The sequence below is a fragment of the Ptychodera flava genome, chromosome 5, assembly GCF_041260155.1.
Source record: "Ptychodera flava strain L36383 chromosome 5, AS_Pfla_20210202, whole genome shotgun sequence".
NCBI lineage: Eukaryota > Metazoa > Hemichordata > Enteropneusta > Ptychoderidae > Ptychodera > Ptychodera flava.
The window spans coordinates 29,082,538-29,101,595 of record NC_091932.1 but is presented as its reverse complement, the minus strand read 5'-3'; the positions used below and the strand labels follow the sequence as shown (position 1 = coordinate 29,101,595).

At 40.5% G+C, this 19,058-nt stretch overlaps 1 protein-coding gene across 3 annotated transcripts in view; it reads right to left on the bottom strand.

Moving 5' to 3' along the window:
- The window catches only part of LOC139133449 (histamine H3 receptor-like), a 210,579-nt gene that overhangs the window by 102,554 nt on the left and 88,967 nt on the right, over window positions 1-19,058 (bottom strand). For 2 of the 3 annotated variants that reach the window (XM_070700054.1, XM_070700051.1), the window contains exon 2: window positions 18,530-18,633. The gene's annotated coding sequence lies outside the window, so the exon portion shown is untranslated. Of the gene's footprint in view, window positions 1-1,257; window positions 1,436-1,699; window positions 1,837-18,529; window positions 18,634-19,058 lie in introns of those variants that run through there. The other variant, XM_070700053.1, reaches the window with a different exon arrangement.

The following is a 19,058-nucleotide window of genomic DNA, read 5'->3' as shown; positions in this document are numbered from 1 at the left end:
TGACAGCGACATGTCGATACGCCCCTGGCTAGACATCAAGAGCACGCTCAAACAGCGCTTTTGAAACAGTGAATGGAGCAATAGTTCCTCAAGGCTCTACCTACTGCTGGCTGTGAAGATTACCAGGCTGTCAATCAATGTGATTGACACTCGGTCGTGTCTGCCGTTTGTCTCTGCATTGCAGGGCTTCCGTACGGTAATATAATGGACGCTCATTCCACACGATAATACCTCACGTTCAAAAGCTCTATGACGCAGGCATCTGAGCTTAGGTAGATCTGTTTGTTACAGGATTCACACAGAATCGCCCTTTCTCCTGTTCGCGACTGTGTAAGCGCATGAGACGCAATCCACGTTCAGAAAAGGCATTTCTTGCACCTGTGATACTACGCGTGCGCAGTGTGACTTGTAATTGTTACTCCCGACTCCGACTTACAACTGTTAAAAAGATCGTGAGTTTCTTGAATGTCGCCAATTGTGTCAGGGAAATATAGATACACGCATGGCGATTTAATTCCGCGCTTCAGTGTGTCGTCCGTGATTTCACCTTGAACGGCACGTCCGCTATTCTGAAAACAACATCACAGTCACAGTGTTGGCTTCTTACGAAAGAGACGCTCGACACACTTACACGCGTATCTATATCCATGGTTACACCTTAATAGTGGCCTTTGATGTCGTTGACACCTTGCATATGAACAGTAATATCGCATATGTTAATGAAAAAGCGTTTCATTTTTAACTATTTAAGTCAAAATAGAGGTTATCTTCGCTATACAAATTGCTTGAATTTCCGTATTTTGATAGGGCAAGGTAAAGCTTTGTCACATCAGAATACCCGGATACATTTTAAATAACGCATCGCTTTCGCTGAGAGCGAGTAGGAGTAAAATTCATCCCCTGCAGATGATTTTTGTCAAATAAAAATAGATCTGTGAGGTCATGTCACAGCTAAAACCCGCAACCTTACATGGGAACACATCGGTTCGTTTTGTTTCATGTGAAAAATGGTGCCATTCTACTCTCTTTCATGGTTAATTTTTGATAGATTTGTTTACTTCGTACGCGTATAGCCAGGGTTACAACACATTTCTGATGGCCAAAGGTTAGTAATAATACTTAAATACACCAGTTCTAAACCGCAGTGCGGGACTGAGATTGCAAACGGTGGAGGCGATGAAAGGTGGCAGCATCGGGAAATCTGGAACAAAAGAGAGTAATGAAAGACCCTATGTATAGACAAGGACTTGGGCCTACCTGCGGAGTCGGTCGGTTTGCGTAACAAGTTCAAAACACTCGTTCGGCGCTTGAGTAGAAAGACGATGAATGCGAGCTCCTGTACGTGCGGCGAAGGAAAAGTTAAATCGAAAATACGTTGCACAAGGCTACGTAGAAAAACCGCCCCTGTCTTCTTCAAATGAGCAAGAGAAACACCCTAGAGAGAAATCAATGTACATCCTAAATAGTTAAACAAAAATCGCAAAAAAAATCAGTTCATCGTTATCAAATAGGTCCATGAAACATGACAACTTGTTTTTTCATAGAAGCTACGTGTTGTAGATCATGGACGAGAATACAATACTACAAGATTTTTGCACGCAGTATAAGCAGTGCTCGGAGTAAGATAGTGGGGCGCCTTTTACGTAACATGATGGCTCCAACACGAGAATGGCGTTTAAATGCGAATCCAGACGCCTACCTTCTCCGCGGGCTAAGTCAGTCGACCTTACCACGTGTACGCCCGGCAGCGCACTCTCAGTGCCGAAACGATATGTTGAAAGAAATGGGACTGGCTGTTGCAGCTCGGAGCGATGAGGTGGAAATGGGCCTTGATTGCAAGGACTATAAGTGGCTGAGCATTATAATGACACGCGTAATAGAGGCAACGTTCGCTTGCATCGACGATATCATCTGAAGGGCATGAGAAGAGCCGATCGTATAATTGAGATATACCCACTGGGGATAACTCGACGAGGAATGTCTCAATGACTTTTCTGTGTCTCATTCACCTGCTTACAGCGCGGCGGCTAATTTAAACTTGACCTTTACAAATAAGGTTAGCATCGAACAAACGAACGACAAACAGATGAATCACCGTCGTTTGTCATGTCATTATTGCATGAATGGTTTACAAGACCGAAGAGATCTGCAAATATATTAAAATCTCAGATGTTTGTCGTAATGTTATTAGTATATTATTGATTAAATTAATGGCGTGTGATTTACATTGTCCATTTCCAGATTAAAATTCCATAGTCCGCGAGTCTTCTGGATTTGCACAAACAGTTTGCGCACGGCAACCATGTCCGTTTCTTGTAAAATATATTTCATCGCATTGACGACAGAAAAACAATTCGTTTCAACGTCGAAACGTCGGCGTGGCATTTCGTTCGTATGGCCCAGAAGCGACTCAGTGAGAAACGTATACCCGGTCGGTTAAGTCTTGAAGTTGCATCTTCGTGGTATAACCCTGTCGTTGGACGAGATTGCTAATGAAAACTTTTCAAACACTTGTATGCTCAGGTACCTACGTAAGACGACTGCTTCTTAAATGGATTTTAGAACAAAGTGTGTACTAATGTCCTTGAATGCGCGACACCAGGAGTAAATTATTAGGAAATTCACAGCTAACTTGTACACATCATCCTGAGTAGCTGACCAAGCATAGCCTTGGACACTGAAAACAGATCAATATACCCATGCCTATATAATGTGAAAAAGTCTTTCTATTGCTGTTCAACAACTCAAATTTCGGGAATTTATCCATTTCCAAGAAGTAGACATGTTTGGATTCTGCATTAGTAGTGGTAGTCCATGATGCAATTGGCGTGGATTGACTGATGCACGGAAATTTCTGGTTGCGACGAAAGTGCCGTTTGGAAATTAGCATTCGTCCATCGCTCTTCCGCAGAGCGCTAGCCAACTCAAAGAGGGCAATGACTGCAACATCTAAAGCAAGATTTGAAGAGGAAAAATCGACCAAATGACTAGTTTTACTCGTGATTTACACCGCAATGTAAATCTAGAGACAAATAGGGAAGCCAGCCCTCTCCTGCTACAGTTCAAGATCAAGGTAAACACCGGAAAACCTGCTTTTAATGCGACTTATGTCTTGCATATTAACATTACTGACATCACGCGACTTGACGGTACGAGGGACGCCAATAGAGATCCCCATTGGCTTTAACACAATTCACCACGTTAATTAAAGTTTGTCTACACTGCGAGACATTGAACCTCGGTGGACCACTATTTTGAATACTGATGACATTATTTTTCGGTTGACACTTCAGTGTCACACAGCAAGTGGTTCAAAGCCAAGGATATTGACATTACGATGTGGTAGAGCAAACTGTTCAAGGAAGAGGAACTGAACTGCCTTCTACTCCGACACTGGGCTTTCCGTGTTCATCTTACGTTTTCTGGACTTACCATATTTGAAAACTTGCCCCTTTTACAAGCCATTAATTACCCCTGAACCTTGTATATGGACAAATCCCTGCACTATGTCATAGGTCCCAATGTGGTCAGGGTTGAAAGGATAAATTGAAATAAACTATCGCCACCACCACCACCATCATCACAACAACAACGATCATCATCATCATCATCATCATCATCGTCGTCGTCGTCGTCGTCATCATCATCATTAGCGCCACCACCACCACCACCATCACCACCACCATCAGCACAACAATCATAATCGTCATCGTCATCATCATCTTCATCATCATCATCATCGTCGTCGTCGTCGTCGTTGTCATCATCATTAGCGCCACAACCACCACCGTCATCATCATTATTATCACAGACAGCATCATCATCATCATCATATTTAAATTCTCATTAAATGCAAAATCATCATCATCATCATCATCATCATCATGATCATCAAATTTAGATCAGGTAATTTAAAATATTCCCAACGGGAAAGAGTCAATTATTAACCCGGGTAATTTAGCTCATGACCACTAATATAGACATCAAGAAACAGCAGAAAATTTGTACCAAACATTTTATCAACTTACCATGACGCCCGACCAACGACCTAACATTTAATTGTGCGGCAGGATGCGACAGCAATGATATATCCTCTGACATACAGAATTAATATTCAGTGATATACACACCTCATTGAGACAGATGAAGGTAGCTACGGTTTTATCTCATGGTTTAAGCCTAAGCAACTGTCCGGAAAGCAGATTTTCACATTGACGTCGAGCTCACACTTGTGTAACAATGAAGTACTGGAAATGAACGCTATAATCAGATTTAGAGGCATCACGAGTGCGTGTCCCTGTCAAACAACTCTGTTTGCGTCCGAATTGACACGGAGTCGTCCACGGCACCGGTCGACAGCCAAATTTATCGACCCCACGGCTTACATTTGCCGTATTGACGTCGATGCCATCTTGTTATGCGTTATTGAGCCTTAATGACACGAGAGAAATACAAGCCATTTTGGTGGAAACGTCTGTGAACCTCGTAAAATCGGGGACGTATCGCGTCAGTGTCGGCCTGCAGATTGTGATTGACCCTTGACCTCAATCAAGGGGGAGATACGTGTGTGTCCATACCCTGTTTAAAATGAATAACTTCATTATCATCTGCATTTGCCAATGCTGTGCTATCCTCTGTGCCTTGATTCTTTTCTAAATTAGGAAAATGAAATCACGTTTTTTCCGAATCGACACCAAAATTGGTTCGTTTTCGGGCAATTGTGGAGATCGATTCATTAACCCCAAGGTCGCCCGTTATCACAAGTCGACTACCTGCAATCACGGACCGGCGGAATCTTTAAGCGACAGCATCTAGGTAGAAAAAAAACCCACTCGAGTGCCCTCGCGCATTCACGCCCCGCGAGTCATCGTCTTCGCGTTCCAAGTTGTGGTGGCCTTGACTGTGATTGAACCTTTTTGGAGACGTTCACAGAAACACTGCAGCGACTCTACAGATCAGAACGAACGTCGGATATCACAGAGACTCGTCATTTGTGATCTAATCGTGTAACCCTTCATTTTTAAAACCGAAAGGTGATAACGTCGATGTAGGATCGCTGATTTCTGTTTTAGCAATCTGCAGATTCAAAATCACCGGAAACGATCATTAGCTTTCTGTGTCATTGGGTCCCTTTCTTGACATTTTAGGAATAACAAGTTATTTTTGGGAGTCTCTCACTCAAATGTACGGGTGTATATGTATGTCGACTCCACTAAGCAAAAAACTACGATTACTCTCTACTCAGACTGCTATCGTCCTTTTCTATTGTCACTATGATCATTATATTCTTCTCCCAACGGTGGCGTTTAATCTCCCGTAGTCTGCAACCACCGACCTCGGTTTGATCACATCATAACTTCAATCTGCTCACCAACTGATGACATTCAGAGTGAAATTTATGAAAAACGAAATTAAGTTTTAAATTGCATTCGAATTCCAGAGTTGTGTTCCGCTAAAAATGTTAATCGTAAAAAAAAACCATTGTTCGCTTTAACTACTTAAAAAAAACAGTATCGGAGGGAAAATTACTTGATCGCGGAAATTTCTTCAGAACTTATTCAGTGTTTCATCGACCAAGTGACGCAACATCACGATAACGATGGCCGACAAGAACACTGTGAATGGACGTCAAGCTATCGCTAGGGAGGCCGCGTAATCAAGGCTGTGAAATGTACCATACGTGATCTAGGTGTGGAAATCTACTGCTCGGCAGGTGACAACGACACAAAACCTTTAATTTTAGCCGTCGGTTTTAATCTATTAGAAAGAAATTTGTATCCATTAAGCTGTTGCATTTGTCCCGCGGGCTGCTACTTGCCTTATAGGAAAGACAGTTTTAAAAGTACAGATGTACAGTGTGCGCACGTCTCTTACTTAAAGTAGGGCAGTGAGATATATTTCAGAATAGAATCTGACTCGAATTTGACCTTGGATCATGAACTACCTCCGCCATTTTATGTTTCAAACTCGAATTATAAGATATTTCCCCGCATGTACATACCTATGCTGCAAACCATTGCGAATACAAGCAAGTGTGGAACTATGCGTTGTCGTCATGGCAACGCGACCGGTTACCGGACATCGGGGAGCTGGCAAGGCGTGGCGATAAGTTGGCCCAACCCGTGTAAGTGAGAGCTTGGGATTACAACTTTTCACTCGCGCCGTGACGGGTTTTAACGATTTTCTAAATAAGTGTTGTCAGTTCACCAGATTGAAGCGCACCGAAGGAAAGCGGTGCTGTTCAGCGGACTTCGGATTCGCGGTCCCACCAGAATTCAGGCAATCTTTACGAAATACCGCGGCCAGAATCCCTAAAACCCCCGTTCCAATTATCAGGCGATCAAGGCGCTATCACCGCACTTCTGCTAAAGTGGGAATTACAGTAAATCGGACCGAGTTTGGCGATTTGAATAAGCTGGCGAATTCAATTCCGGAGGATCAATCCGATGCGATAGGAAATGAAGAAAAGATATTCTTTCCTCGACACATTTTGACTTGTATTGGGTTGGCAAGTACCTTTGGGGACAGCTTTAATCGGCGACATGCATTTCCGCTGGAGTTGTATAATTAAACCGATTTTTCATGCAATAACAATGCGCAGTGCGATACAGCGACTCCTCGACGTCTCTTTATCACTGTCTCAGTCCCCCCTCTCTCTCCTGTATACCCTCTCCCTTCACTTCAAAATTTCATCATCATATTTCCAAACTGTTGAGAGGCAAATTTGTATTTCGGCAATGGATATTTAGATCAATAGGACAGTCTTCGAAGATATTCAAATATTTTGATTACATGTATGTCTTGACTTTTCTTTTAGCTTTTATCGATTTCCTTGTGTGTATAAGTTTGTTTTGTGCAATGGACTGACGAAGTGTGTCTCAGCTGTTCATCAGGGCTGGGTGAACATTATCAAAAATTGACTTAACGGACGTTAATCGATATTTTATCTAATTAAACGACCGGATTAATGAACTGGAGTTCTTAATGATCCCTGCATTACTTTTACCAAGCAGGTCCATCCTCGTTATATTGGCAATGTGTAAAGTTTAAGACTATCTTAGTTGTTGCTGTATCTATAAGAGTGGCAACTCAAATTTCTTATCTCTTGTCTGGAAGTCACAAGAGTGGCTATCGTATATTTATGCTGATTGGCAAATGTAGGGAAGTAAATTTTTATGTTGCTTTTTCGCAGTTGTATTTTTTTAGTCCTTACAGTTTTTATAGACTTTTAGTTTTTACTGTTATTGTTTATAGGACCCCATGGAAGATTACAGCCTTATTGGGTCATCTCACCGATTTGTGCTTGTAAATGGGTAATCCTTCATTGTGAATAAATAAATAAATAAACAAGTAAATTATATATAATAAATAAATAAATATATAAATAAACAAATAAATAAATAAATAAAAAATAAATTATACATGATCAACAAACACGAAATTGTGCTATTTTTTCGGATAAAAACCAACGTCCTTATAGCCATATTGACTTGTATGGGAAACTGTTTAGCTTAAGCAAATTTATATCAATAACTACTGGACACTAAAAGTCTCACATGGTTGTCTTTTCAATATTCATCGACTGGTTCATGTGGGTTTGGCGTTGATAAAAGTGTTTGAACGCAATACTTCATGGAAAACATACATAGTAATTTGTATTGCGATTCATAACCTCTACATGCTCAATTTACAGTATAATCCGCCACAGATAAACCTGTGCCGCATAAGCATCTATTTCGACCGCAGACGAAAAATATCGTGTAATCCAAACAGGTGAAATGACAGTCTAGTCATCAAATCGGTTGATAAATCAAGGGATTTAAGAAAATGCTTGTGTCATACTTTCCGTTTCTTTGTAATCCCTTCAAGTTCGCCGTGACTTGAAGAGTCAAAAACGCGTGGATATAGCATAACATTTAAGGAAGACCCTTATTTCAATGCATTACTTTCAGATTTAACGTTTCAGTTATCGTCTGAAGGGAGTAAAGATAGGTGGAAAATTAGAATGCTTGAATGAACAACACGGACAACAATTTGTTGTAACGCGTGATCCTCACCAGTGTGAATGTTCACCGCTGCCATTCTCTGTCATGTAAAAAATCCATTCTCCTTTCTGCAAAGAACGGACGGCTGCAACCCTTTGAAGAAAGCTACGAAATCGAGATGTCGATTTCATCGAATGGTAATACGTGAAATTGACTCATCCCCTCATTTGCTCATCACAAAGACATGACATGCCATGGTCACGGTCATGAAGATAAATGGGCGCAGATTAATTCAGCGCGCGGCACGATTGGTCAATAATTGTAATCGATCGCATTACGTCGAACGTCGCAGTAAAATATCAGCTAATGAGAGAAAATTACAGTGACATAAAAAGGCTGCTGACAGGAGGTCAAAAGGTCAGATGATATACGACTTTCTACTGCTTAATAGTCTGTGTTGGACCCTAGATCTCTGGATATAAAAGGCGGGGTAACGGCATCAAGATTGTTCCTTTATTGGTCACATATCATGATGTAAAGATGTCAGGCTCTGAAAACCATCTGCGATTACCTTAAGGGTTGTACGTGTACGCGCTGCAGTATTGAAAAACTTGAACTTTTGCTCAAACTTGTCAAGGGAAACTTTCAAGTCATTCCCTTGAGCAGTCCAGAATAAAAATCAAGGGTCACCGCGCAAACATTTGGTACTGAAGAGTGACACCAATTACCGACTCCTTAAATTCAAAATGGCCGCTAGCCCTGGGTTAATTCTATCGGGAAAATTCAATTTTCGACACACAGGTAATAAGCCAGTGAAAACTATAGTTACCCCATGAGCTTCAAAATGAGCCCCAACAAGTGACAGGCCAAAAATATTATTATGAAAGTTTGACAGTCCGAATATCTGTCTCCGAGGTGCATTTACCGTAATCAAAACCCGGGACAGAGTATGCTACTTGACCGACCAAGCTACTTGACCGACCCAATGTTGAAGTTCGAAATTTGGGTATGAAATTTTTTAATGTATTTTATTTATGAGCTTTTGTCTGTCTGCGTCGTTGTTTTTTATGTTTTACAGTCGTATAATCTACAGAATCAAGCCTTAACAACTGGATTGCTTGGACACAGTTAAACCTCTCCGTCTCCACTAAAAACTGATTTAACGCAAAAAAAACAATTTTACATCCGAAATGTACGCAGGTTTAAATCACAGACTAACGAAAGCAGTTGATGAGTGAGTGATATACACATGACATACACCGCATCGAATATTCTCGCCGAAAAAAATCAAGAATTTTTTCTCATCAGCAGCGAACGTCACTGAGTCTCATCTCTGTAGCAGACGACATTGCAATCTTCTTTGCACAGTCTCGAATGTGCGCATGCGTAGACAGCATTGTCCAAACTTCCCCAATCAGCAGTTGTTCCGAACTGTTAACCGGTTTTTGAAACTGTTATTCAGTAACTTGCTCTTTACATGTATCAGAGTCAAAATGATACAAATCAGGTGACCAATAATTGACGAATCACAACAGAAAGATTGGACGAGGTGTGGTACAAAACTTAACTGTTTCATTACTTTTTTATCATCGAGTATAGTTGAATATGTCCGTGAAATTCGCGCCGTAAAATCATGATGATAAAGTGAAAGGTTAAAGGATGAATGTATAAAAATGTACAACTCAGTAAAATGACAGTTTAAATAAAGTACTGTTAGATAATTAAAAACTGTTTATTGTCTAGGCTGAAGAGTTCGATGAACGTTCTTTGAAAATCTCGCGTTTCTATAACCATATCACTCGTTTCTTTACAAATTGATGTCAGGCTATGATATCTCAGGCTCGATTCAGAAATTTTCTGAAACGGTTTTACTTGAGCCCGAGTTATTCAGTGTTAGCTTCACCATTTGTTTTGCGCTGGGTCGTTAAATGATCAAGTAGGCTCATCAAAACTAAAATCAAAAAGAAGAATTTATGGCCATAGATCTGTGACGAACTGCTAGGAACGTGATAGGAACGTGAGAGAAGACAAACTGTGGACGATTCAACCAACACCACGTCTCCCTGTTTACTTTTTGGATTGAGAACTTGATCCGCGACTTAAGAGTTTGACTGTTGTTGCCCTTCAAGCGTTAGAAGAGTTGTAAAATCATCCTAAGTCGCTATACTTTGCCTAGGCTCTCTGGTATATCAGCGAGCATGCACAAAGCACAAAGTAATAATGACAGCTATGCTAGTGCATGCAGGTGGAGGTGAGAACTTCATGAAAAGTGCAATGTCGTTCTCGTTTTTTGCGAAAAGGAGTGCAAAAACATGGCTAAGCCCGATTGATAGTTTCGTGTTGATTGTCTACCTAGGCATGCTCGATTCACTGAATAGTTCGTCGCGTTGCTATTGATGCAGATTCACCGGGCGGAACGAGACGGCTCGCGATTAAGGGAGAATGATCGCCCCGAACAAAGCTGTAACAGACAGGCTAGTCATTTCGCGCCAGTGACCGCAATTATAGGCAAGAAAATTACCAGCGTGAGGTATTGAGGATTTCGTATACACGGAGTCCTCACGTACTCTAAGGTAGAATTTTTCCCGCGTTTTTTATGGAATAAATTGATGCATTGTGGATTACCCACGTCACCGTGCCATCATCGCGAGCCGCTGAGTTTGTCATTACCGCATAAATTCGAGTCAAGATTGGATAAAGCGCTGTTCGCAGCGTCGACCGCACCTGCAAATGATGACAAGCGTGGTGATGAGCGAAACAGACACCGACCATAACAATGAAATCCTATTAGACGCGCTACGCAGTCTTTTCCCCATCAGATAGCGCGTTTCCAAGTGGTACATCAACTTTCAAATGGAAACGAAATTTTGGGTGGGATGATTAGACAAGAAAGGCGTAGCATTGTGAAGAGGCTGCAAATATTTACAATTAACTGTAATAGGCATGGCCTTCCTATAAAATTGGACTAGAACGAGCGAGAGGGAAATGAACTACACTGCAAAATCCACTATTTGCCTGCTCGTTCTCTTGCGGTTACTCTGAACTAAATTGCATCTATCGACATAAAACGGGAAGCTCTGGGTTTTGCGGTAGTGAGGTAGAACCGATATCAGTTCTCTTATAACGCATCAGCCAGGCGCCAAGCTTTGGAGGTGTTGAAATAGAAGCAAGAGTCAAAATGCCTACATATTCACGAAAGATGTGCGTAAAAGTCTTCGAACGACAACGTTTAACACTGAGTACAGTAGTGTCGGTTGCTTTGATTTTGACTCAGTTCAGAATTATTGAAATTGAAGCGACATGGATGGACTTGTCGGTCAGTCAGTTTAAGCGTGTAATTTTTCAAAATAATCAATTTCTAAACTTGGCATAAGATCGGAAGGTTGCGCAAGATAACGGAGACGAATGAACGGGTGAAAGAGATGGAAAGTGACGGGCTGAGATGTGATTTACTCGGGCGATCGATCATCGCTGGACGTTCTGGAGCCTTTCATTGAGACCGTTCGCTAACCGTCAGCTTGCTTTCCCTGACATGTGAACGTTAACATTGCCCGTAACGTAATCAATGCCGTTACACAAACGAGCCCAGTACAGCTCTATCGACGGAGACAGTGGTGGCATTGCCATATAGTTCGTCAATAGAAGCGTCACCAAGTCCGTTGCTATCAACCAGAGTTGTGTTACGTCACGCCACGCCATCGTAATGGCTGAGCAAATGAAAAGACACCTTTGACAAGAGAAACAATTGCTTTACATTGACTTTCTGAGGTGTCACGACGGTCGAGTCTCCAAGGAGCAGTTAGAACGATGGAAAGTGAAATGACCTTCACATTCAATCTCTTCACCCTTCTTCCTGAAAGGTAAAATTCACACATGTGATTCGATCTGTACTCTGACGTTCGTCAAACGAGGGTCTATGGTCACACATAGAGAAAGATAGATAGAGTGGCAACAGGTATTGTTTAAGGCGTGAAGCGGTTACGTAACCCATCCATGTTCGCCTCGCCTGAGGTTGCTCTCGCCTCTCTTTTCCGAAGAGTGCCGACCATGAATCCTTCGGTAATTTTCGGATTTTGCCAATTGTTAAGCGAAAGTATGTTCGGCAAAGTTTGTGTTGTTGTTGTCGTGTGGTGCTGGGCAGAATTGACGTGCTGGCGAAAACGGGAGTGTTTTGAGCTTCAGGAAAATGAGTTTTACCGTTTTAAAAATTCCTCTCATATTTTTATGAATATATAATGAGTGTGTTTGAACCACATTTGAAAGTCTTTTATCGATACTGACTGGTTTTACTCAATGGTTTACGGTCAGTCATACCCTCTTTTACACGTGCGTCAAGGAAGGACATGTTTATGAAACTGCTGGCGTGTTATGTTTTGATTGGCGTGAAGCCGTGTTTCTGGCCTGAGAGCTCACGAAGTAACTATGGTTGCTACGCGACTGGCAGTACGATGCCATCTCGTCGTATTTTTCGCATAATCTCGTGTAATTATCAACCACAAACAAAGCCTCCAAAAAGTTTAACACCTTTGGAGCTCATTTTAATATGAAAAGCCAATAGTCTACCGAGACGACCATGGAACAAAAGACATGCAAGTGTTGCGACTCTGTCTATATGTTACTCTGTGGGTCACAGCAACACGGTTCGGTTGTAATCACGTGACATAAACATCTCACATATGTATGTATGTATGTATGTATGTATGTATGTATGTATGTATGTATGTATGTATGTATGTATGTATGTATGTATGTATGTATGTATCTATGTATGTATCTATGTATCTATGTATTTATGTATGTATCTATGTATATATATATGTATAATATGAGAGAGGGAGGGAGGGAGATAGAGGGGAGAGGGGAGAGAGAAGTGGAGCGCGAGAGAGAGAGAGGGGGAGTGTGAGGGAGGGAGGGAGATAGAGGGGAGAGGGGAGAGAGAAGTGGAGCGTGAGAGAGAGAGGGGGAGTGAGAGAGATGGAGGGGAGAGAATGGAAAGTGGTGAGATTGATAAATCTCTGATTACGTGCATAAACGGCGGAATTTCCAGAAAAACGAGGCGTTCTGGTGTTGACTGAAACTGAGTTTAGCCAGCCTTAGATCTTTCGTCCAATGATTTTCAGTGATGTTTTAGTTCAGTGACGATCTATTATGTTAATAATAAACATCATTCTGTTATCTGTTATAGCTCATCTCCGAGACGAGGTGTTAATATGTCTGACCTTTATCGCTTTATCTACGGGCACACCGAAGAAGGTCAACTCATCCGACATTGTTGCTGGTGAAAGAGCTTGAGTAAACGTTTAAAAAGATGTCTTGGGAAATTTGATCACGTGATTCCATCACACACAAACGGTACAGAATAATGTTTAGTTCGCTTTTCAGCACAAGTGTTGTCTCGAACTGAAAAGAGCTCTTAGCTTTACTTCCTTTTTTGGTGTGTTCTACTGACTTCTTCGTATCGAAGAGTATTTTCCTTGTTATAAAAGAGGTCAACAAACTAAAAGGCGAACACTTCTATTTAGTATCGCAAAAAAGTGTCCTAAAGTACCAGTCATGTAACATCTTTCTTCACGATTTTCCTGTTTCACTATTAGTTTCGAGTCAACTTTTTGCTTTTTAATCATTTTGACATACAATCCATCATTTTGTAATCACAGGAACAGAGCAATAATAATAGTGTGGTTGATGTATTAATTGGTGATAAATGACTAATGACAGATTAATTTTAGTGTTACGTTGTGTTCTATAAATCATCTCCATGACTATGCACCAGAAGACGTTGAGTCTCTCGCAGCATATTTGCCCATGTTCTGACCATCGATATCTTAGCAGACTTTTCACATTTAGTTTACATTTTCTGTACCATACTATACATCCTCACCACCAATATGGCTTTCACTGACGTATGGATTTCAAAGCAATGGCCAGCACGAAAAGACATTTTGCTATTTCGCAGTCTGATTCATCAATTAAATGTGTCTTGCCGCATGTTGAAAGGCTCGTTGTACTGACGCATTAAATAGTACACATACTCATGCCCGGTCTTCAGGGTTTAACCAAACCTATTCGTGAAACGTTGAAACTTCTGCGCATGGCCTAATTGGGACGTTTCCAACTATGTACACGTGAAGTCGGGCGTTGAGAACATACAGGGACACAGAGTGGTGCAATGACACCGGACGCCAATTAATAAATCGTTCGGTACATATTCTGACAATGCCGACCGTTTATGAAACGAGATCTCATCGGTCCGATGGTCTCGCGCAAGGGATGTAATTTTGCGTTTCAATCAGTCGAAATGCTAGCTAGTAGGAGATGCGAGCGCGAGTCGCCATGATCGGAATTTTTTGGGAATCGTCAAAAGAACAGAGTAAACTTTTTGAAGTTTTTAGGGCTGCCTTATCAATGGACAACGTGACTTGTACTTTGCCATACCAGTGTTGTCGCTTATTGTCGTCTGCCTTACATCATTCACTGCCATGTTCGATACACTTAATATTTATAGATTGGTAAATATTCTTCTTGCATGTTTGTTTATGGTCTGATACATAACAAATTTGCCCCATAACGTTGACTACTATTTTGAGTTCCCAAAACACTTATACTCAGCACGTTCTGCCCGGGATGGAAACATTTGCATTCCAAGCATAACGTTAGCAGTTACACAACATGCAGTTACAAAGCATTTGAATTCTTTACCTACCTATTTATATTAATCGATTGTCGACAAGGCAAGCTGGAAAATCTCAACTCAGAGAAGTTATTTGTAAAATTTGTACAGAGAGTGTTTAATGATCCATCACTAATTACAGATGATCTAATGGGCCATGGACTCGACTAGTCCTGTTGGACTACTTCCATGATCATCACCGGTCTCTGTTTCACATTGATTTGACTGGTATGTTTGCATTGCGTTATCCTCGAAATGTAAATATATTCAGGCTATAGTATTATCAGGATCTGATGAAAATAAGCTATTGCTACTTCGTTTTCTGACCACTTCGCAGTATAATTGGATGTTGATGGCAGACTTAAGGTTCCGGCTAAAATGATAACATCTTGTCTGTGATTCGACAGCGACGAAGACTGCAAAAAAAGAGTGCGTGGCTACTGCTCGTGAAATAGTAGTGCTTGTATTTGTAGAACCACTGTAACTCCACAAATATTAACCCTTTCACCCCCAGTTCCCTGTATACAGGTCAAACTTTACCATAGAAAACAATGGATTTGGGACAAACCATGGTGGTGAAAGGGTTAAATGATAGTAAAAGAGCTAAAGAAAGACGTTATGGTTGAATCATTGGGTAAAGAGATTTTCATGAAATAATAATAATAATAATCTTTATTGCCAGTCGATAAAAGAATCGAAAGGAATGTGCCGTGGCGTTGCTAAAATCACTTTCACACAAAAAACTATCAACATATAAAAGCCATAGCACACTAACACATACAACGCTAAAATATAGACTTTTAGAAGTTGCTACAATGGCACAAAATTCATAAAAACTCAGAATAACATCAATAAACAATATCTCAAATACGACACTTTTGAACTGCTTTTGGAAAGAAGCTATGTAAAAACCTGTTTGTTCTACATTTGAACGACCTGAAACGTTTCCCCGAGGGAATTAGTTTGAAAAAGTGATGCGCCGGATGAGTTCTGTCATTGATGATTTTCTTTGATCTGCGTAGAAGGCGAACAGAATAAAGTGACTCGACTGACGGTAGTTCACAACCAATAATTTTTGAAGCAGTCTTCACTATTCTTTCAAGACTATTTCTATCCTTCTGTGCTGCATTACCGTACCAGACAGTAATATAAAATGTAAGAATACCCTCAATACTCTCAATAGAGCTCGGTCAATGACATTACGTTATTACTTATTAAAAGGAAAACTAAAGTGCCCGACCCAACTTCTGGGTGGTTTGATTACAAGAGACACTCAGTGAACGGCAACAAGAGTAGCAAAGTTGACATACCATACCAATATACTTGATAAATGATTGTTTACATTGCGATATGATAGACGTCTAACATAAACCAACATACCGGCGAGCGCTCGTAGTTCGATGACCGATTCTAGTTTTCATCACTTTTGACTCTGAGCATCATTGGTAGATTAATGACCACAGAAAACGATTTAATCAGTGAAACACTAACCCTTCAGTGACAGGCTTTCTCGCCCATCCTGTTAAGCCCTTTATCGTTTATCTTTGTCGCAGAGTGATTTATCATTGTCTTTTTACTATGGTAATGGTAAAATCAGTCACAGGAGGTTTATATTTTATATTTTGAAAAGTTACATTACCGTAATGATGTGCTCTACAGAGAAGTTTAACTATTTAGCCACTTTCAGATCGCCCAGGGGGCTTCCTGCACACGCGTACCCCGGGGAGGCGTGTGTAGACAGGTCGCGAGGTTAAGTGGAGCTGTTCAGCGCGCATAGTGTTAGATGATGTGTACAGGACAATAGACCACCACAAGGACTTAATACAATATACATCTATCATTAAAGTAATAGATAATAAAACTGTATTCGCCCAAAGGTTGTGAATTAATGGGATGAATATTCTTTATTTTTTCAAGAACCAACGTATGATCTGCATCGACTGAAGTTTTACAAAGTTACATGTACGATGGGAACATCTGAACATTCGTTTGTACATTTTTTCTTGTCATCGTCCGCATCACTTCGACACATGGGCATCACGTCTTTCTTCCTTTCACAGTGTGTTCGAACAATCCTAACTGTAGTGTTTCCTCTCAAACAGCTAGCACAAACCTAAATGAGCCGCAATATGGTAAAAATGATAGCAATTGACTCCATGTGTGGAGATGCCGTGCCCCAAAACCGAAAAATGCCACAGAGAAAGAAAAAGTGTTTGCAGTCACTGGAAAGTATCTATTGTGGTATTCCGATAATAAGTGGTTGGGAAAAGAACATCATAAAAGAAAATGGCATCAACCTACCGAAGGTCAAGGACCAGAAAAATGTACCAACCTCCTTATTTCTAGGCCTAAAACTGGGTTATCCTTCCCCAAGGGTATAATTTAAAATAGCTGTAATGGTTGTAAGTGGAATTATGCAACTGGAAATCTTTATGATAGACAAATGACTCTTGGCGAGGGGCATTAACTGACGTCTTTTACCTTATGACATCATATCTCGAGGCTACAGAAAGATCAAAAGCAGCTTTGGAGTATAGTGTTCCATTACAATCATAATAGCCAGAGGAAAGGCATAGAAAAGGAGTTTCCCTTTTATTGAAAAGAATTGTGGGCTCAAATTATCAGCCTGAGAAAAGAAGCAACTGAAAAGTCCAGGGTCTGGGAGTTATACACCAACGCAGACGAGGATGAATTTGTCTGTTCATTGAACAGTATCAAAGAAAACGATTAATTTCGTGGAGAAGACAGCCAGTTCCAATATGTATTATTTACATGCATTTAAGTTTGTCACCATCTCTTACAGTGTAATATTTAAGCCATTGCGGTAACTTTTATTGAGTGACTTCAAAGTCGAAGCTGTATCTGATGAGAAGGGCCGCATCTCAATCACTTTTTGATCACTTAAAATTACCCACTATATCGTGTTACAACTGCACATTATAATCATTCAGGGTTACCGTAAGTATACAAAGAAAGATGAAAAGATAGGAGCAGCCATTTTAAATATTGTTTTAAAATTGTTTCGCGTCTTTCAGCAAATACTGCTCATCAACCACAGTATTGATAAAATCGACCTCCTTTTATAGTTTGATACAATTCACAAACCCGCAGCTGTACAGATGTTATTACATTTGCACGTGAATGGTTACATTCTAGACCAGTAAAGCACGTCCTGTTTTGCTTGCATGCAAGAGATTCAAATAAATTGTCTTCCACTGTAAAAACTTTAACTGACCAAAGGATATAATGGAAGTTCCCCCACGGTTCCCACTACAATTATTGACAAGTTTAACATGTATCCCTGCAAAGTCAAATTCAACAAGCATCTGGAAATGACGTAATATGCAATTTAAAAAAGAAAACCAAAATGAGTATATACACGTAGAGGTCGCATGTTTGAAACGGATAAGAACGTCAAAACTCAACTGTCATTAGGACACGGTTCATAACGTTAAGCGTATCTCCAATCGGTAAGCATATGGTGCTCAAGGAAATAGCATACGGAGCTTGTTACTTTGAGATTATGACCAAACATTTCTTGATATCATCTCTCCGAGGAAAGTTTTTCAACCTTTGTTATTACTTCAAATGAAAACTCCATTCGTTTCACCTTCATCTTGAAACACTAAGATCAAGTTGACGACGCGTCTGTTCTGTTATTATTCGTAGACATTGCATGATACAGCACGGCAGAATTGTGGACAGTTGTCCTACCCGCTGAATACAAGACACGTTTACACCAGGGCGACGAAGTTTACGCGCAATATTTGTTCATGTCAGATACAATTCAAAGTCGGACATAGCGTAGCGTGCCTTTGATGGACAACTAACAAATTAACGCAATTGTGATGTTAGTGTTTTAGGCTTTAAATACCTTTTTTGCTTGAACAAAATCTCAGTCGTCCTCAGCCACTATTGCAGGGTTTGTCTTCGAAGAGTATGCACCGTTACAAAATATTGTCTTCAAGTTTCATTCACCTAAAAGAGAATGAAAACTTGTTCAGAACATTTGGCGCATCAATGAACACGATTGGAACTAATTCGGGCGAACATGATCTTTTAATTGTTCAAATTTATCAAAAATGCCAGGCGACCTATCAGCTGAAAGTTGCCATATTACAAACTAGCCAAAAAAGTGATCTGCAAAAAAAAGAAATGTAGACGAACTTAAATTTGTTGATTAACCAATATTACTTCAATGCTTCTATGCTCCCAAATGAGTTCCAATCGTCTTAATAATGAATGTCAGACAAAAGCACATATTATTGGATGATTATAGACAACATAAAATTTTAAACCGGGGAATTTGAACGGGACTACGATCAACAAAAGACACGTTCTTTAGAGGTATCAGAGCTGTGTTACGTTGTTTAGATAGGCGTGCAAATTTAGAGGAAACTTAC